Below are 23123 nucleotides of genomic sequence, written 5' to 3'. Positions count from 1 at the left end.
TCGTATTTACACGTGAAAATGTCATCTCGCACGAGGGCAGGGTCGGGGGATGTACTGCCTCGCACGTAGCAAATCATATCTTCCTCTCGCTTGAATGGAGCGCTTGTGAATCTCCACAAAGAGATTGAGAATGAACTCCCTCGCACTTGTTTTTTTACGCCCGGTTGACGCAGAATCCGCAGCGTCCCTGACTCAGTCGAGTAGAAAGCATCCTCGTTTGCTCAGAGAACACTGTACGCCTATAATTACAGCGTCTCGTAATTGAAATGCCAGTTGGGACGTACATGCAGTTTTCCGCTTTATACACAAGCCTGTTTTTTATAAATCAAAAACTACCAGAAGGAAGAAAACACTTTCTTAGACCACTTTAATCTATAATAATAGAAGGAGTAGAAAAAAAAATCAATCTTCTATCATATTTTACCAGAAAACCAATTTTAACAGTTACAATGTTGTCACGATACCAAACTTGGTACCAGTCGGTACTAAATGTGACGATACTTGCATTTCCCACTTTCATTTTGAGCACTGTTGAACAGACTATGAAAGACCTCTGATTCTGGTAATTTATAACCCAAGATTTGGGTTTAACCATATTTTAACATATTGAAAACAGCCCAGCATTTAACTTTAATATGAAAAAACAATCATGCAATAATATAATTTCATAATGCATTTATGAAACATGACATACCTAAAAATTTTCAAAGTGCAGTTGGAATTAGCTGCAAAAATGGCCCTAAAATACTTTATTCTATTCATGCAAAATATCATTTATTTTAAGGGTAAAATTAGACCTGTAAATGTGAGATTCAAGCATCTTTTCACTCAATTAAATATTCACATTCATAACCAGTAATAAAGAAAAGCAAATGGAAAATAGTACTCATGCTAATTTGGCATCGGCTAAAACAAAAAGAGAAGTGATTTTTATTGAAAAAGAGATCCTCATCTCAGGCACGTAATGGGTTTCCAACAGAGCCTAATCACATGTTGACATTTGTGCTAGTTAGAGGCTATAGTTTTCCACTGTCAAACCATTTTGTCATTGCCAATTAAAAGAGCACGCTTAGCATTGACAGGCAGGTATTTGCTCTTCTGTTTAACCCCATCCACACTTGACTGTCCGTTTCATAAGCACACAGCGCTCTATCCGCACACACAAATACGACCAGGCTCCCAGGGGCCCGTGTTTCCATGCTTGCATTACAAACAATTACCCACATCCATCAGCCCTCAAAGATTACCATCCCCAGCAATGTATCTTGTCCTTTGCCCCTCCTCCAGCTGCCCAATCCCCTCCCCGTCAGCTGGGAATCTACCCCCGTTCCAAACAGATGTCCCCCGGTTTGGTCGAAATTGCAACAAAAGACCAGACTCTGAAAAAGCCATGGCTTCCCCATCTTGCCCCAAGCTTTCTGCTCCCATACAAAGCCCAGAGGATTAGAAGCTTTTAGCACATGAAAAAGACCCTCGTCCTGAAAACTGCCCCTCCATCGGGCCCTGAACATTCTATAGGGTCACTGTAAACCCAATGGCCTCTACTAAGACCAAACAAAACCATCCCAAGTCCCAAATCAACATCCTGTCTACCCCCGAAAAATACAGTCACTCTGCGCCTCACCAAGCAACAGCTCTGATAAGCACTGATAACCAGCTTTAAATAGTCTACACCAGTAAACCGCATAATCAAAAGGGTTGTGCCACTAATAAACAATTGAATTTTGACTGATGGTTAAAGATGTTTGTTTTATGAGTCGCCCATTTGTGGTTATTTGCTGGAAGTCAAAACACCTCAAGTCTATCAAATAAGGATTGAACCCTTCAATCTGGGTCAACGGGGGTCATAAATAAACCATTCCAAACTATAGAATAAGTAGACCAATCACAGATGGCTATCTTGACCTCTAGCCATGGAAATCAGGGTGGGAACAGTCTCAAAAACCTCACAGGGGTCATAACTTAGATTTAAACCGAAAAGGGCGTGTTTATGACAGATCCGCATTGTCTAACACCCTGGGGGTGGGCGGGACGCCCATCAACTTGGAGTGCCAGCTGGTCATCATACTTGAAGAGCTGAAAGCAGTCCATGCAGAAAAATCATCGTGGCTGGGGGAATCAAACAAGTACGTCCTCATTTGCAACATGTGTAATTCGTGACCTTCGGCAAAACGATTGGGAAAGGGGTGGTAGAGGTTGGCCGAGAGGTATAACTCATGATGTTCTCCCCTCCCTCAATAATGAACACATTATCACAGCTGCATCAAAAGAAGCGGAGCATATCATTGGCTTGAAATCCAGTCTTGCGGTGAAGGGGTATAAGCTTAGGCCCAGCTGGTAGTGGCTTTTGGCTTTATCAGCTTCTCTACAGGACTGAGAGCCCAGGGGGACGAGAAAGACTGGACACTCAGCCCTGCAGCCCCACGTAGGCAACTGGCCAAGCATGAGGTGAAATTAAACTTTGCACGAGATGGATCAATCCCTGTTGCTTGACGTCTTACCTTCCCTGCACCCCTAACCTGTAAGACCCTTGCTCTTGAACTGGACCCGGCTCAGACCGACTGTAGAACGGGCCAGCCAGTTATTATAATTTCTCGAGGTTTTCTATGAGTAAAGGCTATTGCTCATCTTCAACGAGGCCTGTCACGAACAACGTTTCGATTTACACCAAGGTCTCGGGAACAGGTCCGAACCAGCGGCGGATAATTCCACTAGACTGACCTTCGGTGACATAGGTCATGGAAGGAAGGAACGTAATCGTGCCGGCTAAACGGAAGGCCGCAGCTCCTTCCGCTCGGCTGCACGAGAAGATGCAATCACGGGATGCATTAAGACTGCAAGAGCTCGTTTCAAAGGCACAGCACTCGGTCTGTTGTTACCAGCAGACAAATTGCACCCAACGTGAGCTGAAGCACCGATTTAGCACTCGGGACAAATTAAGAGGAATATACACAATTAGCTGGCAGAGTTTAGACGCCGGTGAACATCTCTCTTCCCCTTGCTTTCAGCTGATAATGTGAGGAGCTTCGGCTCAGCTGCTATTAGAGCAACTGCTGGATTTGCTATTCAAAACTGAAGCTGATAATTGCACGGCTTTTACTGTTGCACAAACTCTGCTAATTTTATCCATGAATACAATCACATTGGCACATACAGATTAAAATAACCCATAAATAACCAGGGGGTGTATGATATCGCTGCCATTCTATTTTTTGGTATATTAGCATTTATGCATTTGGCAGACCCTTTCATCCAAGGCGACTTACATTCTATTGTATCATACATTTGCTTCTGACTATGTGCAATCCCCTGGAATCGAACCAATGACCTTGGCATTGCTAGTGCCATGCAATTTCCATTCAAATTGTGATTAAACCGCAAGATTGTGAAATCGCAAAGGCTGCGATCATGTTTTATGCGCAGCTTGTTCGTGAAGCCCGGATCTGTGATCTGTGGGAAGTGCTGCTCCATCAGAAAGCCCTGTGCGTTTGATTTACTTAAAACTTGCATTTAAAAAAGCAACACCAGTCAAACATCATCCTTATAAATATACTTTTCTTATCATGAAAATATCTGAGGAGGCTTGAAAAACTGATAGAATGAGGTCAGACGCAGATAGGAAAACGGCATTTCCTGGTTATGCGCGCGGTACTTCTTCTATGGAGCATTTGAATTTCTGTGCGAGAGTGCCCTCTGGCTTTTGGATGCAGCTGCAATTAACAGTATTTCACTGACAAACTGCGCATTAAAACATTGCAGCTAATCGCCAAATCGCTTGTGGTTTATTTTCGATTTATCGTGAAGCCCTAATAGGCAGTGATACTGCGCCAAATAAGGCCTCCGGGGTCTTTAAATACAGGATTCAATAAAAACTAAATCCAAATACAAACAGAAAATATTTTTTAAAAAATCCAACACATCCTACAAACCAGGGTGTATATTCGCTGCAATCATTCAAGTGTTCTACACTTCCCTCTAAAGTTTAAAATGATTATTTCTTTTGGCACGGTGTGTCCAGCAAGTCTCTTTGGGGAAAGGTTACAGCGATAGGTAACACAAAAAAATTACACCAGAAGGAATAACTTAGGAGAAATGAATTTTAAAACCTCAGGGAAGACACCACACAAAAGACATTCCAGCAGAAATCATATCCTCGGCTGAATTCAATTAACTTTTCGTCTAAAGGTGAGACAAAGTGCAAAGCGGAAATCAAAGTTAGCTCAACAAACGAAGTTTTGCACAAGGCACTTTCCCCTGTGAAATCTCTTTTAAAATTATGACATAAGACTACCTCATCTAGCTTATTATTGTTTATACCAGTGTTTGCCTGGCTACAAGTATCAGCACTGCCAATTCCCACAAAATTATCTTAAACATCTCTCCAAATCTGACAGTAATTAGAAGAAATTGCTCAATTAAAGTGACATTCACAAACAACTGCACACTTGACCCGTGCTTTTTGTGTCTGTTTCGACTAAGCTAGCTACTTCAAAGAACAAAGACAACTTTTCAGACCGCTATAAACAGTTCCTTGTGAAGTAAATGTAAAGTCTTGAAAATGAACTTTCTGATCTAACCGTTCCTAAAAGCAGAACCCAAGCAATCCATTCCAGACTCATTCTGGTCTGGGGCCCCTCCAGTCACATTACAGTGATGAATGGCCTCACATTATCTGTGACTAAAGACAATACCTGGACACTGCATTCACTTTAGCAAAAACTTTTACCAGAACGCAAACGTACTGTAATATCTTGCAGACTATTGCACAGTAGGTATACACAAACATAATATTAGTAATCCAAGAGCAATAAACTATCGAGTGGAATACGAACTAAGGTTGGTCAATAATACACTTCATTACTCAACTCAACTTTTTACTCAAAAGCAATATTTCAGCTATTAGTATACACTCTAAAGATTGGTTTCTAACCAAAAAAGAAAACACATACTGTAAGTTAACATATCTTACAGAAGGTTACTTTACAAAAGTCTCAAGTTTTGTTGATACAGATTTTGCGGTTTAGGTTTTCAGACCAAGGACCCAAAGGTGACATTCTTCACAAAGAATATTTGGAAAATATGTTACCAATCTGAGATGTTCATTCTCGGCAGGATAAGCCCTTACAAAAATGAACCATGATTTTATTACATTATAGATCGTTTACTCATGATATTTGTAGCACAACTGTGTTTTACAAACAGTGTACCAAAAACATTTTACTATAATAAAACAACGAAAGGAGGAAAGATCGGCAACAATCAACGCCATACTTTATAGTTACGGTGCACACACACACTAAACAAAACCAAAGCGATTTTAATTCACACAGGAAAACAAATCATGGGTTTGTAAGTTTAAATGAAGTACGCATGTTTTTGGTCGACCATTTGAATTTTTACTACAAATATGACATTGGTTACTATAGTAAGACCATAGTAAAGTTCTGGTTACTGAAGTAAACCATGATTGATTTACTTACGGAAAATGATGCTGAACTACAAAAAATAAAGACACTAAAACGCAAAAGTAAACAGTTTATGATCGAAACCTTCAACAAAATCCGTTACTTCACTTCTTCATCGCTACACACTACGTCTTTGTCTATGATAATCAAAAATTCTGTGAAAAAAGGACAAATAATCAACGAGAAAACACGTCAAATCGAGCTTAAAAATGTAAACAGCGATCGTAGTCACTTACTCAAACTTTTCCAAACGCGTCCCGATCGATGCACGACCATATAAATCCTCGCTAAAGTGCACAACGTCCCATCCTTGTAAAAAAAGAGGGTCACAAAAATCCAAATAACTCCAAGAAAAACGCGAAGTTTTCAGTCAACGGTTGTCCGTACCATGTCGACGACGCTGCAGCCAGCCGCGCGTTAACAGGTCGAGGCAGCGATTTAAACGACTTTAAACGTTAAACGTCGGTCTGTCCGGCTCGTACTGCAGTTGAATTACACACTTTTCTTTCAGGTCTGGAGGTGGAAGGGGGCAGGGGCAGTCGGTGGGGGTGTCTTTTGCTTTCCCCCCCTCGTTCACCCACCGCTGCCAGTGAAGTCGGGTACGTCCTTTGCGCGCTCCCGTCAACGCTGCGAAGCCCATGAGATGAGCTGTGCTCGGGGTCCGGTGTCATTTGAAACCCTCACAGAAAATCTCTCCACCCCTAAAAGTAGTAGCGTGTCTAACATGGGAGGAAATAACTGACCTTATGAAGAATTAACAAGGTTTTTTATAGTAAAGTATATATAGGAAGCATTACCATTTGTATTAAAAGTTTGCTTACAAATATCACTGATAAAAACTATAGGCTGCTGTGGTTAAAAATTAACCAAAACTGTACTATAGTTTAATACTTAAACAAAATGTTTTCTTTATAAACAAACATTTTAATAAAAACATCTTTTTCGACACTGTTCACACTATTGCCCTTTTTTTTAATACCTGCACATTGTTTCGTATTTGCGTATTTTTTTCAAGGTTTGTCGTTTATTGTGTATTCTTTGATATTGTATTGTTTCTTATAGGCCAACATTTCATTGTTCTCAAGAGGAATATAATTCCATTGGTACGGATGACGATAAAAAAAAATTGGGGGAGGAAATATGATATTAGTATGTGATTAGCACAAAAACGTGTGTAGCTCTTTAAATACAAGCCACATTTGCCACCAAAATGCTATACTAACTTAGAATGGGTTTATTTGACTTGGACTTTTATAATTGCTTTATATGATATAAAATAGTATAAAAACAAGTTACTCTTCTTTATTCGTTTAAAAAAAGAGCCAATTAACACATTTGTTGAAGCTAAAAACTAATTAAACGCATATAGTCACCATTTAACAGCCTGAAGAATTTGGAATAAATTATTAATACAATAACATGCATTTTGTCAGTACTTCGCAATTTTTTATATCTGCCTTTATATTAGTCATCACAGCTTTACTGTAAGATAAAATTACTAGTTTCCATCTTCAGGATCTTGTGTGCCAACAGCAGCTGTGTGGTAATCAGATCTCATTAAAGCAAAATTGACAATAAAGAAGTGAACTATGATTTACAATGATAATTTCACAAAAAGTCTGATGGTAACCTTAAAATCATAATGTGCACACCAAACCTTCTCATAAAACACATCTGGACAGTTAAAGCCAAGGTTTGCAACAGCGCCACACAACGCCCAAACACATGCGATAATTCATCTACCATGCACAGAGAAGCCCGGGAGTATTGTTCAAACGCATTATTCTCTATGAGAGCCACAGTCATCCGTACCCTCATAAAGAGCCGAGACCCAATCAGCAGGAATACCACGTAAAGTGTCCCTGCGATTTTATGTTGATTTCCCTCATGTTTCTTCTTCACACGTGCCTGGTTTAATCAGGCTTATAAATCGCCACATCGAGTCCCGCGTTCTCCAGGTGGCGGTAGGCTCGGCGTGGTAAATTTCACCGGGCTGGAGAGCCATTTGAGGACGCCGGGGGAATTGATAAAGAACACTTACCGCTTGACATCGGCAATCCATAAGACCATAATGAGCATTCTATACAAGGACGGCCTTTCTTCTGTGCGCGGTTGGGTTTTTTCTTTGGTTTAGTCACATTTATACGGTGTAGGGCTGAGCAAATCAGCCAATTCATTTTTGTGTTACGTTATGGTTGACTTGCATTCTCTTATGTCCACAATATAATGAGCTAGGCCTACATATTTAGTGTAATTAGGGCAAAATGTGGTGTGTTGAAACAATAAGAAGACATGTTCAACAACCTTTTTTTATTATATTAATATTTATATAAAATGTTTATTATTATGGTGATGTAATAAACAAGCAATACTTGGCTAATTCATCATAAGACAAGTTAAGGCCTATGTTAAGCTAATATGTTGTTAACATTTATATCACAAAAATCGTAGCATCAGAATCATTTTCATTAGTTTCTGTGTGCAGCTCATATACCGTTCCGCCAGGGGACAGACGGTTGCACACAGACATTCGGTGTAATTCATGGAAGATTGTTTCTGTTTCCGAGGCAAAACCTTGAAGCTGCTTTCAAAAAAGTTGCCTCTCTATGATGCTTTCAAAACTTTCAGCATGTTTGACGGTGGAGAAAAAAACCGACGGGGCCCCGGATCGCCAAGTTTCGGGGGAAAGCACATCAAATGTGGGGGGCCCTCGCATAGAGCCTGGGGGAACCACTTTTCAACACAGTACAGAAATGCATTCTCACCACCAACAGAAAACTCTGCAGCTTTCATCTTCAGACCCACTGTGTGGATAACTTCTGAACACACAGACACTCTGTCTGTGTGAGTGTGAGTGTGTGCGTATGTGTGTGTATCGTTCTTCTAAAAAGTGAACTGATCCATACCCAGGAAGGAAGGCAGACTGACAGCTATTAGTGTGCAACTGGGCTGTCCTATCTACTGCCTGATAGGAATCTACAAAGACCCACTGCAGAGATTATGAATTCATTACACACAGTACCACACACACACACAAAGCTATATATCGACTGTGTAGAAACCAGGAAGAAGTCATACGTTCACTGTCATAAATATTAAACATGACCGCGTCGTCGATTCTGGATGAATCTCAATATGACTGATTTTTAAAAGATGCACACAGATCCATTGGAAATGCAGGTTCAAGTGCCAAAACGTCCTCGGAATGACATGCCGTCCACAAACACTCATGATAAGTGAAACAGGGGGCGTGTTTAAAGCATAGAAAATATGACACATGCAGGTTGTGGTCAGTTTTTCTGCAGGATTATAATGAGGACAGACTCTAGATGGCATGTTTCTTTATTCAGAGCAGAAAGTAAACAAGTTGGTATTGTGTGGGGTAGGCGCACGGGAATTAATTTCTGTTTGACACAGTCTTACAAAAACACAAAGAAAAGATGGAGAGCCTAAATTTAAAGGAACAGTTCGCCCAAAAAATAGACCCACCTGCGTTTTGTTCAAAATAGTGTGAATTTCATCATATTGTGGAGTACCATAGGTGACATTACCAAAAAGGAAATTCTGGGTCACCATTGACTACCATAGTAGCCATTTCTTTATAAATTACTTACGAAAGAAGATATTTTGAAGATTATAGGAAAGAATACCATTGTCATTTTTCCTACTATGATAAGTGAATGGTGGCTGGTTACAAGGTAAGGTTTGGTTACAAGCATGATTTTAAATATCTTCCGTCCTTTAGAACAAAGAATTTAAAAACAGATTGGTAACAACGTGAGGGCAAGTAATGCAACAGAATTTAAATTCAGGCGCTGTTCCTTTAATAAAAAGGCAGTAAGAAAAGGCAGGCGAGCGAGAGAAAGATAAAAAGATGGCAACGGAAAGAAAGCAGAACTGGAGAGAGGGAGTGGAGTGGAGCATGAGGGATGGCAGCTCTCTGGATGTGTTGGCCTTATTTGGAGGCAGCGGCTCTCTGGTTGTGTTTACCCAGCGGGTCAGAGGGCCATTACACCACAGCACTGCAGTGCAAACACACCGCCTGCCATCCAGAGAATCTCATCAACGGATATCAGCTCCAACCTGACATACACACAGTCTATAGCACCACCATTGACTGCTTTTATAAAGAGAGCTATGAAGTCTCTCTCTCTCTCATAGAGCATGGGCATCAAGCAACAAAGAATGTCAAATTTTACTGATTTATCAATATTAAAACATATATTTCCATATGTATTTATATTTAATAACATAGATTTCTTTAATGGCTTACACAGCTTGCAAACTATTTTACATTTATACTGTAAATCATCCGGACAAAAGAAATGACAAAAGCAAAATAATATTACAATCTACACCAACATTGTGTGTGTCTGTGTCTGCCCGTGTACACAACGGTGGGCTGAATCGAACAAGCTCCCTGTATCCGAGTCTCCCACGCCTGCAGAGACCCAGTCATAGAAGAAAAGGATTTGCCCACAATGCAATGTGCCCTCAACCATCTTTAACTCAGTCTGGCACACAAGATCTCCACCATTCAAACCCGGATCAGCACGACAGCGAACACATTTCACCACGGACATCAATAGAGCATAGGACACGTCCAAATCTCTGGTCGAACCCCCAGCGACTGCCGTCCAACCCTGCACACAGCAAAAAATGACTTTCTTACTTAGTATTTTGTCTTGTTTCACAGTATAAATGGCTAAAAATTACTGAACCTAGATGCATTTTCTTTATGAGCAAAATGGCCTGTCTTGTTTTTAGACAAAAAATATGACATGTCAGTGAATTTGTGCTACAAACAAGCAAAACAATCTACCAATGGGGTAAGAAAAATAATCTTGAATTTAGTGACTAAGAAAAAACCTTAATTCAAGATTGCTTTCTTACCCCATTGGCAGATTTTTTGCTTGGTTTAAGGACAAATTCACTGAAATTTCATATTTTTGGTCTAAAAACAAGTCATTTTGCTCTTGTAGAAAATGCATCTTGATGCAAGAATTTTAAGAGATTCAAGACAAACCAAAATACTACTTAAGAATGTCATTTTTTGCAGTGCAAATGTACACCACAATGCTGAAAATAAAAAACACATGGTTTTCTGTCATACGAGGTGGACGAAAGCGAAAACAGAAAATCGTACTTTTGCTTTGAAAAGGCAAATCAAATGGATACATCTGCAAAAAAGATGTTATATTAATAGAGTTCTCCATTACTTAAGAACCAAAATCAATGAAGAACGACCATTTTTCCCTCATGATAATGCATTAAAGAGGGCATTTGTTGCATAGTGAAGGAGATTCTTATTTGTATACCATCTCAGATGTTTCTTCTGTGAATTTGATGAGAAATGTTTAAGTTCATATTGAGACTTTCAATCATATTGACTTTTGATTGCAGACTTGACAAATCTGAGTTCAGTTTAACACATTGTTGTCATCTCTTCTCCAACTCTAATGGCGACATTCTTGACTCTATTTTGCAGGAGAAACATCTGAGATGCAAAAGAAATTGTTTCCATTTTCTCTCCATTTAAGTCTCAGCGAAATAACTGAGATATTACATACTGTAGATCTAAACTCTTTCGTACAATAGAAATACAAAATGCTCCTCTTTCCACACATTCCTCCATTACTGGAACATCTGAGCAGCTATGCGTCTTTGATTCCCAAACAGCATGAAATAATATAAGCTGGCACGATAAATATTCATCACCCCCGGACTCCCGCCTCATTTGCATTTCTTTAAATACCGCTATAAGTAATCGGAGCGTTGATAATTGAATAATGGTAATTTATGACTGTTTCTTTTTCGTCCAAATACAAGTTGTTGGCAAGAGTTAAAGGCGCATCTAAAAGCCGCATTAAACACACCGTCAGGCATGCGAGCGTCCAGATTCGAGGGTGGCGTGTTGGGGAAACCATACAGATTCACACACTCATATGTATAAGTGCGAGGAATTCATGAGACCACAGACAGCGCTCGGTAATAAAACAGAAATGAGGTCTTTGTGGACATCGTGCAATACCCGTATCTCACTGTTACAGCGGTGCGGCATGCAATATTCAGCTGATAGCTTTTCTCCATCGTTCTGCGTCTCGCAAACAGCCGGCGGCTACAGCTCCAGATGTGTCGACCCTCTGCACTCTCAGCTTGTTGAAAAGAAACACAAATAATCTCCCCGAATGTGCTCCGCTTTGGCTTGAGATAGCGGCGCGCACTCAAGGCTAAACTCGAGACTCTTGTATCCGTGCCACACGTTCATTGATTCCAAATAGGAAGGACTGGCGTGTGTATCTCTGTGAAAACCAGGATAAGGATGTTTTGACTGCACTATTGTACATCTCGGGCTTTGCACACAAATCAGATTTGGATCTTGCTGTATTTGAGTACATCGGATAGTCTGGTGTGTTGAATATCGCTTGCTGAGGTCCTCAAAGAATAAAACTACTTGACATCCGACCTCCCTGTGTATACTGAGACACATTCAAAAAATCCGATTGTAATCGGATTTGAAACCACATACAAATGCGGTTTAGGTCTGGATTATAAAAACACATTTAATGTTGGGTTTATCAGACCACAAGAAATAAACAAGTATAAAATGTACCAAAAATACCCAACTCGAAATACATGGCAATGTGATCGAACCATCAGAAATGATGAGTTTTCTTTAGATGTCGTTGTGAATAAGTGTTGTCTTTACATGAAAATAGGCTTCAGATAGCAGCTACTGTCATTTCCATACTGAAGCATATTACATAGCAATGAATCGTTCCGCTTGTATGTGAAGGAACGCACGCTTATAGAAAGCCAATTTTGATTTCATGTCGTTCTTACCTCTTAGATGTTTTCAAAACTTTTTCAGCTCCATTCTTCAGCGGGTTTAGTGCCTGTTCTTCTGACGCTTGGGTTGCACCTGTAGCAAAAATAAAGAAAACAACTAAAGAAAAGGACTGACAGATTTATGTGATATATATTTGTTGTCACAATATGGCTGTTCACACTTCAAATCGTTAACCCCGGGTTATTCTTAACCCCATGTAAACAGAATGCCGGGTGATCTGTTTCACGTTTACACTGTTTATAATTTACCAGGGGTTACCTTGGTTATTCATAACCTGATGTTTCACACTGTACATTATTAAACCCTGGGTTAACATTCTTATTTGTGTATTTGCTGTGTCAACAGTCATCATTGGATAAATAATGCAGCTTCAAACTGACTGAATAAAAATAGTGCAAATAGTGCTGAAAAAAAGTCCCTTTAAATATCCGAATACCTCATTTGTTCTTCATCCGGGAAAGATCACGCCTCGCAAATCCTTTTTGGCTGTTAAGCCTCCCGACGTTACTTACTCAAATAAATAAAAAACTCAAAGGATTGTTTACACAGCGCACAGAGTTTCTGTGACTGTGCATAGCTTACAAAGGAAGTAAGCGCTGTTCAGTTTGTGATTGGGTGTCCGTTGCTAAGCGTCTGGTCGTATCATTCTATCATTCGTTTCACACTGCACACGTTGGCACCACAATGTTGGGTTAACCCTGTAAAAGCGGTGCTAACCCTGCTTCGGAAACCCCGGGTTAAATGCAGGGATAACCCAGCTTCAAAATTACAAGTGTGAAACATTCGTTAACCCGGGGTCAAAAGTGGGGTTTAGGGGGAAGATAACCCGGTGTTAAGCACAGTGTGATAAAGACTAACGTGACCAATATGGTCCATTTAGGCCAAAAAACTAACAATAAAGATAACTATAAAATATTATACAATATATATATATATTATCCAAAATTTGAAAAAAATATACAACATTAGCTAAAACAATACAGAGGAGTTATTTTTCTATTAATCGCATAAAAAAGTCTTTCTGTATACAGTGCATATACATTTTCGATTATAAACAAAAACAAACACACACATGTATATATATTGAGGGAATATTTACATGTATTTATTCATTCCATTCCATTCCATTTTCTACCGCTTATCCGAACTACCTCGGGTCACGGGGAGCCTGCGCCTATCTCAGGAGTCATCGGGCATCAAGGCAGGATACACCCTGGATGGAGTGCCAACCCATCGCAGGGCACACACACTCACTCATTCACTCACGCACTCACACCCTACGGACAATTTTTTCCAGAGATGCCAATCAACCTACCATGCATGTCTTTGGACCAGGGGAGGAAACCGGAGTACCCGGAGGAAACCCCCGAGGCACGGGGAGAACATGCAAACTCCACACACACAAGTCGGAAGCGGGAATTGAACCCCCAACCCTTGGAGGTGTGAGGCGAACGTGCTAACCACTAAGCCACCGTGCCCCCCGTATTTATTCATATTTACTAATAATTTAAATATAAACGTTTATACATTTTAATATTTTGTATTTATGTATGTGTATGTGTTTATAATAAAAAATTGAATATGCAGTACACAGACATATAATATGTTAACACAAACTTTTATTCTGGATGCGATCAGTCGTTTGACAGACCTAATCTAAATACAGTTGTAAGTGTGAGCACAACAGATCTTTTCAACAGATCTTTTCAGACATTTCAGCTTTATGTTGTGATTTTTGGTCCATCTTAAGGCCGTTTTCCATTTTCATACAACACGTTTTGACCTCAACATTGAAACAAAATGCTTACTTGTCACTTACGTTAGTCTTTGATATTACCAATAAAACACAGTCTAATTTATATCACACAAAACGCACAAAACCGAGGCTTATGCCTTCTCTTTTAAAATGTTACAGAAAACACTGCTGTCGACCCGAGCGAGCCCTCAAATTCCCTTTTGCTATTTTAATCTCTAACAGAAAGGTCAAAAGCGAGTAACCGTTTTCCCTCTCACTTTATATCTCCGCTCATCCTTCTATACCAGGCCATAGACAAGCCCTAGCCTCCTCCGGGACACGGTTTCCACGACAACCAGCCAGCGGGCGTACATGATTCCCGGTCCTGACGGGGCGCTTTAATTCGAGACTACCCAATCATAACAGCTGAGAGCCGAGAGAGGTCCCATAAGGCTTAGGGCAGGGAGGATGGGCTTCGCCTGCCAAGACGAGAGAAGGGCCGCGCAGGGAATTAGTTTAATGTACGACATTTATTCTCTGTGCGCGCACACGCTGCTATGTTACCACTCCTGACACTCCCTTATGCTTCATTAATCATGCTGAATATAGCATAGCTTTGAGGTAACGCTACCACTAGCACGCCGGGGGATGTGACAGTACATTAGCCTCTGTGTTAAAAGAGACCGGTGGTACGAGAGATTGTAAAATAATATACAATCCTATCGCAACACAGGTAGGGTCGCGCTCTCCGACACAAGTTAATAATGGTCTAAATGTGGCTGCTCTTCTCAGAGCCTCTCCAGCAAACTGGCACTGGAAACGGTCACCGTGGCGACAGATGGTGGAGCATCATGGTGCAGGGTAAATTGGGAGACATGATGAAAAACAGCAGAACGACCCGCTCGCTCTTTCAGACGCAGGAACGTGACAGGAAGGGAGTGAGGTACTTCCGACGCTCCGCTGTTTGAAGCTGTTTATAACCTGGAATATTCGTTTATTAAGTGACGGTGAAACCAATGTGAGAAATTCAAGTTAAACAATATATGATATTCAGTTAGATATATGACGCATTGTTAAAAATCATTTATTGTATAATGCCTATAAAATCGAATGTGTAACCCATTTCTTTTTCTTTTATATGTGGGTAGTTGATAAAGAGACCATCCTATGTTTCGTGGCGTGACAGCAAACATTTTGAAAAACTAAAACAAAGATAAATCTATTTTATTTAAATTGTACTTATAATGTAAAAAAATCTACTATTAACAGTTTGTTTTCTAAACGTTTGCTATCTCACAACATTAGAAACATGTACAGGGTAATATATTTGTCAACTACCCATATTTTACTATTTTTATTTGACAAATTTTCATACATTGAGGGCAGGGGCTAACTGAGAATCAAAATCGGCCCAGGGTTATCAGGCCCACATTGGCCCTACTCAAATTCTGTCCGCGGGGTGGTGGCGAGGATGTGTTGGATGGCAAATTATGTTGAGGGGGGGACGGAGTTGTATGTTACATGTGCATATGTGTACATGCATATGTGTCCGACTCGCTAATGCCTTTGCGTTGCGTGAATTAGCGTTTATAATACGTCCGCAAGTCCGCCCTTGGTCATGGCCCGTCGGTGGGACACTGGTCAGTCCGCCCCTGATTAAGTGTGTACCTTTATATAGTATAACACAAGAAACATATACTTAATAAAAATAAGAATGTACTGTGAATAAAGATTTTGTGAAATTGTAAATTCTTTAATACAATTTGAATACATTCACCACCCACATTCTTATTCATGTAATGCAAAGATATAGATTTCCACATTGCAGTAGCAGTGTTGGGCAAATTACTCTGAAAAAGTAATTAGCTACTTATTACATATTCAATAGTGTAATCAGATTACTTTACAAATTACAATCTCCAAAAAGTATTAAATTACTCATTACTAATTATTATAAATATCCTATATATACCTTGATTATTTAAGTGATTCAAGGAAAGACATGAAAAGGCTATCTTAATTCATTCAAATAAATAATATTAAACTACATAAAATATTATTATTAACTGACCAAAGTATTACAAATGTGAGAATTATACATGAAAGCACAGATTTTAAAGTTAGACTTTGCATTTTGATGTCAATTCCACTATTGCACACAAATATATTACACAAAGTATTTTGTTTAATTACATCAGAAGTAACTGTAATTTAGCTACAGAAAAATGTATCTCTTACTTTACTTTTTCAAGGGAAAAGTAATTGAATTACAGTAACATATTACTTAGTAACTAGTTACACCCAACACTGCACGTTAGTATAGAAACCAAAATTTGAATGGACATCAAACGGCCTCATTTAAAAAAAAGAAAAATTATTTGAGGAAGCCTCTAAGATTCACCCAAAAATACTATAAAAAAACTTTATTTATTTTAGCTTTTGTATAATCATTCACAACAATTCAAACACATATTTTCATTTGTACTTATTATATAATATGTCTTATTGTAATATGTATTCTATACAAGCTTCAATTGAAATGACACATAAGTATTTGTTCATCTAACTCTAAAGGTGTGCCTTTCATCACACAGTTTACACACGCGCCATAGTGACTGAATTACAGCACACACATGTGAAAACAAATCCGCAGTAAATGTGCCGGCGACACAGAACATTTCAGAGACGACATTGAGCTGAAACCCCAAAGGTCACAGCACAATGAAGACCAGACTGATTCAGTTACTGGATAAATAGATCACACACATGAGTCAGAGAGAGGTTACGGCCATCATTCCTCGGTCTGAATTCGAAGGAATGTTTCCATCACTTCACAAGCATGTGGTACCGCTGCTAAAACACAGTCTTACCTGGAAACACACTACAGATGAGATCTGAAATCTAAAGTTTCTCAAAAAGTTTAAATGTTGTTCTAGATTTAAGACCCAAAACTCTTTCATTAGCCGGTCCTCTTGGACAGACAAGTGCTTTCCCATCCATTAAAAATGACCAGCCGTCCGTAAAGGCAAAATAATAATTATTGCAAGGCCTGCCAAATGAAAAGAGGCCGTGTTCTTGTGCTCGATGAGAGCCAATCTGGATCTGCTAGCATCAGACAGATGTGCCCTCCAAACTCCACATCTTAAGTACCGAATAACCCCGGCGGTGTTAGAACTGGGGATTGCAATGATCTGACTCTTTATGGAGCTCTGCAAATGTGCAAATTAATTATTTTTTTGTTTTTTAATCAACGTAATTTCATTGCCCTTCGTCGTCATTGTGACATCGGGCAGAACGCTTTGGCCACAGATGTGTCCCAACCAGCGGACTGGACGGGTCGGATTAATGACGATAAATCAGTCGGGCACACCTGTTTATGCCATCATCCAGCCAAAAGAGCCCATCTACCATCTCTTCAAACCCTGGAAAGTGTTTTAGCTGCCCGCACTGATCTCTGCATCTGTAGACCACATCCCATCATTTCTCATCCGGGATGCTGACTGGAGGCTGATTTACCATTTAAATCAAATAAATATAGCCCAATTCATTTATAGTTTCATATGCAATGTTAACTGTATAGTTATATTTATTAATTTAGTGACACATCAGTTATTTAATTTTATTAATGCAGTGGAGCGTCACAAAACTCCGCCTACTCGCGGTGAGTTGTGGGTAATATCAGCCGTCAGAGTGTACTTTATTTTGCACTTCAAATATCTACCGGAAGTAGTAGACCGTCCAGAAATCTTTGGAATACTATTTTCAACATACTACGATTTGGGAAATACTTACCCACATAGCACACTCCAGCTGGTTTACGTCTATTTGACTTCTGCATAACATCTGCAATACGTCTCGGAGACGTCTGAAGGTCTGTTAAAAGTCTGCTACACATGGAAATTTGGAAAACATCTGCTGTGTCAAAACATTTGCTAAAAATCTTAGAAAGAGCAGCTTTACATCAATTCTAAATCATAAATACCATGCAGACATCTTATAGACATCTCTGAGACATATTGCAGATGAGCAAACTACGTATTGCAGACGTCTTGCAGATGTAAATGCAGACGTCAAATAGACGTTAGACAGATGGAGAGTGCTTTCTGGGTATTCTAATTTCAAATAAAATTAAGACGGATAGTATGATTGGCTGTCTGTATTAACCTTGGTTATGTTCAAATGTCAAAGTCAGAGTTTTTTAACTCTTGTAAAATAACATCCTGGCGATATTGTACAGAACTGCTGGTTTAAACTGGATAAAACCATTTACATTTTACATTATTTGCGTATCAGCATGAAATGGATCAAAGCTTTCTCATGAATAAACAGCATGAATATAATCTGCGTTTATCCCGGTCTACTGGCGGGGATGGGTGGATTGGAGAAAAATCATTTACTTTATTATTATCAAGATGCTACTGTTGCAGGATTTGCACCGCGGCTTTGACCTCCAGAATGTCGGACCAGAACATCGGCAAAGCCCGGATCATCCACGCTAATCCATACTCATTAGAAATGAGCCGCATGATATCGCAGCACCGTCTATACCCCCCCCCCCAACCCCGCCGCGGATAAATAACGGCTTTGCTGGCAAATTAAAAAAATTACTACAGATCGGCACATAAGCAACGGTTCTTTAAAGAACACACACACGCACAAAAGCTGGGAAAGAAGCTATAATGATGATTGCACCGACAACATCTGATTATCTCTGAAAGAGACAACGGCGTTCGTCCAATCACGCAGTGCACTTGCGGGAACCGAGGGCCTTTTATCAAAATGAGAAAGCCGGGAGGAGAGTTTATCGATTCTCTAGGCATTGACATGCGGCCCGCTCTTACCCACTAACAGGCCACGCCGCCATATCTGATCATCTTCCAAGAAATTGTCAACCCCAATAACAATATCAAGAAAAACGTCTCACACTAAATATTCGGACTAAGAAACACGTCGGAGGAATTAGTTCTCCAGTGCGCGGTTGGGATGGGATTATGATGTCAGGCATTTTTTGTAAAGATCCTTGTGAAAGTCTTTCAAATTTGACTTCTGTATGATTGATGATGCAATCGTAACATTGTGTAGATGATTCAGGGAATGAATCAGGCCTGTCCGGATGCTGCGTTGCTTCCAGCAGGTTTTAGGCGTCAGATGGGATGTTCATTGTTAGTTGATGTTAGTTAAAGCATAATGGTAATAAATCAGATCGTATTGAAGAGCGTAAAAAAAAAAAAACTTAATCTCTCACAAATTGGACAAAACATAACACAAAGACATCTTTGTTTTCTTTTAAAGCACACCAAAATATTCCTTTCAAAGAATATCTTAAATACATTTCTGCTCAGCTATCCCCTATAGATGTGATACGTTTTCCTGTGCAAATTAAAAATTTAAACCCATTTAGCAAAGGTGCCCGGAGTAACCCTAAGCTATCCGAATCTCGACTGTGAATCTGTGTGAATAATGGCTGTAGTTACTTCAGGCTTAGACAAAGAAAGTAGATATGAATCTACCTCAACTCTAATTGAGTTATAGAGCGTTTTATTGCCAAACTCCTCTCAGATCCCATTATGAAAATATACAGCCCAGACTGCAAACAAATAGAGCCATTACTTACACAGAAGCGGGAGGGCTGTGGAATTCATTTGAATGCGCGGCGCGTCGCAGACCCTCCTCAGTCATTTCCAAGTGAACAAAGCGTCACGCACAACTCCAAAAGTAGGACAACTTGAAGAGGACTCTGGCTCGGCGAGTGCACTGGTGCTGGGTTCAAAGTGTGAACGCCGAGTGCTTTCTCTCTGATCATGTGTGACAGCCTGGTGAGGGGAAACTACAAAGTGTGCAGAGAATGAGACTGGGAAGAGCTGAAATCCAACCAGCAAATGAGGGAGTCAATGTCATGTAAATGGAATATGAATTAATATTATTCATATACAGAATGAGGCCAGATGGCATCATCATAATCCCTTGAATGTTAAGAGAAACTACAACATATATAAAAACTATGTTAAAGGAATTACCATCTAGGCTCTTACTGGCTCAAGTCATCCATTTCAAAGACATTTTAAAATGAATGATGTTTTGTAATAAAATGTATTGATGCACTGGCACAATTATATTGTTTTCCACATAGAATTTTAAATTATTAATGTTGCATTAAGGCAAACCAGCTCAAACATTTTTGAAATACGCATTAAAAATAAACAGTTTATTAGAGGTTATTCATTTTATTTTTGGATTAATTATTCATCAATTTGTTTTAACTATCAAATGTATTGTTTTCTATTAATATTAATGATATTAAAACAATAATTAAAAAATATTTAGTAATACCTTAATTAATGAAGAAACATTTAAAACGAATAATTAATATCATTAATATAAATTAATAAAGGAAATTTAAAGATATTTAATCAATAATTTAAAAATATTTATTTTTTATTAATATATACGGTATTTAATCAATAATTTTGAAATAAAGAATTCATGAAATTTTTTAATATTGTCTGTAATAAAAACAATGGAATTAACAAAATTTAAATATTACATTAGCTTAAGATTTATATTAGAATGTAACATAAATCATATAAATTAAACATGATCATATTAATAAACTAGTACAGAAATGATCAATTGTATAAATTATTTTAGAATTTAAATAAGATCTTTTTTCATTTTATGATTTTTTACATTACCCTTATCATTCAGTTAAAATAAGATTTTTAAAGTGTTAGCACATCATTTTCATTAAAATCTCTTATTTCTCTTCAAGCTAATGTCAAACTCACATTGTTCAGTTGTGACCTCTCCGGCCGCTAATAAATGAAAGCGCACGTGTTCGACTTTCAGGATACAGTCAAGTGTAGCGCTAGCTTCTAGTGTCCTGGCACGATAGCATCTCTGAGCAAATTCATTAGAGCGCTTGAAAGGAAAGAGGCCGCGCAGACCCGACAGAAAGAGCGAGATAATGGCGATAACGCTGTCTTTGAGTAAAACAGAAAGGTCTTTCGGTGGGCAGGGTCGCAGGGAGGCTGCCTCTTCTCTGGATCTTGTCTGGCCGGATTAAACTAATCAAAACATGAATCGGCTGAAAGCGCCAGTCGCTCGGGGTGGGATCATTAGGAAAGAGGTGAAGGGAGATGCGTTTCCCACACCCTCACCCAACCCATTGATTTAGTTTAGGGATACTTCATTCCGTACGCTTTCACACGCTCTTTCTACATTTCCGGCACACGCTAAACACGCTAACGTCTAGTGTAGGCCAAACAGTGAGACCTTCAGGGGGATGTGCGATCACCGCAGGGGTTTGAATGAGAAGCGACTGTCCTGGGAATATGGTTTAAGAGCTTACAGCAAGAAAATACGCAACTAGGTTTCAGGCAGACAGTCCATTAGCCAGCACATCGGTTAAAGTCATCAGCGCACATTAAGACCGGCATCAGCATTTTTAGTGAGCGGAAGGTCTGCGGATGAAGGACGTGCTTATAATACATACATTTTTATTAATGGGGTTGCGAGATGAGGTGCATTGTGGGAAACACTGAGAATAAAATAACAGAACCCCTCTTTCCTATACTGCAAATGATACTTCCCACAATGCACTCGTGGGCCATTCACTGGAAAATTTAACAGAATGAATCATAAACACTTGATATAGCAGATTGTAGTCATGGATGTCCAACCATTGACTTGTAGATGCAGATATGGAACGATTAACCATGAAATACATTGATAACAGATGATGTAAGTGTATTTCAAAATGTAACTGAAACATTTTTTATATTTCGGTCTAAATTCTCAAAAGCAAGGCACATTTTCCCTCTAGTTTCGCTTCTGTCACGTTCTCCGTCCTCCACCTTCCCAGAATGCCACTTAAACATTTGTATCCATCACTGTTTACTCAACATGCACTTAAACAAAGCAAAGTGGAGGGAAACTCACTTAAAAGACAGCGCAGGCTAACATCCCCATAACCAAGCAATTCATCCAAATTCAATTTCGGCCTGATTTAAAACAACCACAGCAAACATGTGAAGCAGGGCTTTTATGGGAATTGATCTTTTCTTTCCATGCTGTGTCCGGCCCGGCTCTAGCTTATCTGCATTCCGGTCTAACGCCTCACATTCCCGCTAAAAACTGCACTCACTTTCTGTCATGCCGTGAAATATCTGTCGCCCTGCTCTTACACTAAAAGTGAGCTAGTAAAATATAGTTCAGCTTTAAGTTACGGAACCAAAGGCCACTGTCACTCAAACCTCAAACTCAGTAAGATTTATGGAAGACATGACGTGTCGTGATATATTGTGGTTTTCTGATTCATAACAAAAGTCTGAGTAAAGCTAAAACTTTTACTCTATATCGCCATCTCTGTTTGAAACATCTATTGCGCCTTCATTTTTTAATTCATTAGGCAAATTACAACATGGTGTCATCTACAAATGCTGCAACCATTCAAACGGAATAAGTTTGCACGGCGACACAAAAGACTCCATTATCATCTTATTCAGCACACAAAAGCAACTGTAAACAGTTTTTGATCCTACACATGAAAACGCATGTTGGAACTAAAATGGCAGTAGCTCATGAATTCTTTGGAATACAGACTTACGGTTGGTCTCGTTTGTAAAATAAAAGTAGCTGATTATTGCTAGCAAAAAATCAAACACACACAAAAAATTTAAGGGGTTTGTTAGGTTTATTGTAAAAATTAATTTAAAACGTTTATGGTTTTCTTTGATTAAATTTTCTTTTTAAAAAAATACGGGTCGCAAAAGGATAACAAAAAATCTAAGCACACTCCTTATAAAAAGAATCAATTACTCTCCATACATAAATTATAAAAAAACCAAAGAAATCTGTATTCTAGAGTCTTAGACCGTTCCAATGATATATCGTTTGTCATGATTCAATTAGAAATGACATGCACAATATTGACGCAAACTTAGGTGTCCCGTATATGGAACGGCTGACAGTTAACACGCTACGCAACAAACTACATTTTCACAAACCCACACAGTAAACGTCTCAACTGATCTGCATCTATCCTTCCATTCTTCATTCAACCCCACACAATCAG

General features: G+C 39.2%; 1 protein-coding gene across 15 annotated transcripts in view; it reads right to left on the bottom strand.

Annotated features, from left to right (window-relative positions):
• Positions 1-23123, bottom strand: part of ptprsa (protein tyrosine phosphatase receptor type Sa) — a 156271-nt gene that overhangs the window by 110649 nt on the left and 22499 nt on the right. For 13 of the 15 annotated variants that reach the window (XM_056758615.1, XM_056758622.1, XM_056758618.1 and 10 more), the window contains exon 2: positions 12309-12387. The gene's annotated coding sequence lies outside the window, so the exon portion shown is untranslated. Of the gene's footprint in view, positions 1-5701; positions 6074-12308; positions 12388-12751; positions 12771-23123 lie in introns of those variants that run through there. The other 2 variants (XM_056758617.1, XM_056758616.1) reach the window with 2 other exon arrangements.

The sequence above is a fragment of the Triplophysa dalaica genome, chromosome 10, assembly GCF_015846415.1.
Source record: "Triplophysa dalaica isolate WHDGS20190420 chromosome 10, ASM1584641v1, whole genome shotgun sequence".
NCBI classification, from domain to species: domain Eukaryota; kingdom Metazoa; phylum Chordata; class Actinopteri; order Cypriniformes; family Nemacheilidae; genus Triplophysa; species Triplophysa dalaica.
The sequence above is the reverse complement of the archived record's forward strand: the minus strand, read 5'-3'. Positions and strand labels throughout refer to the sequence as shown.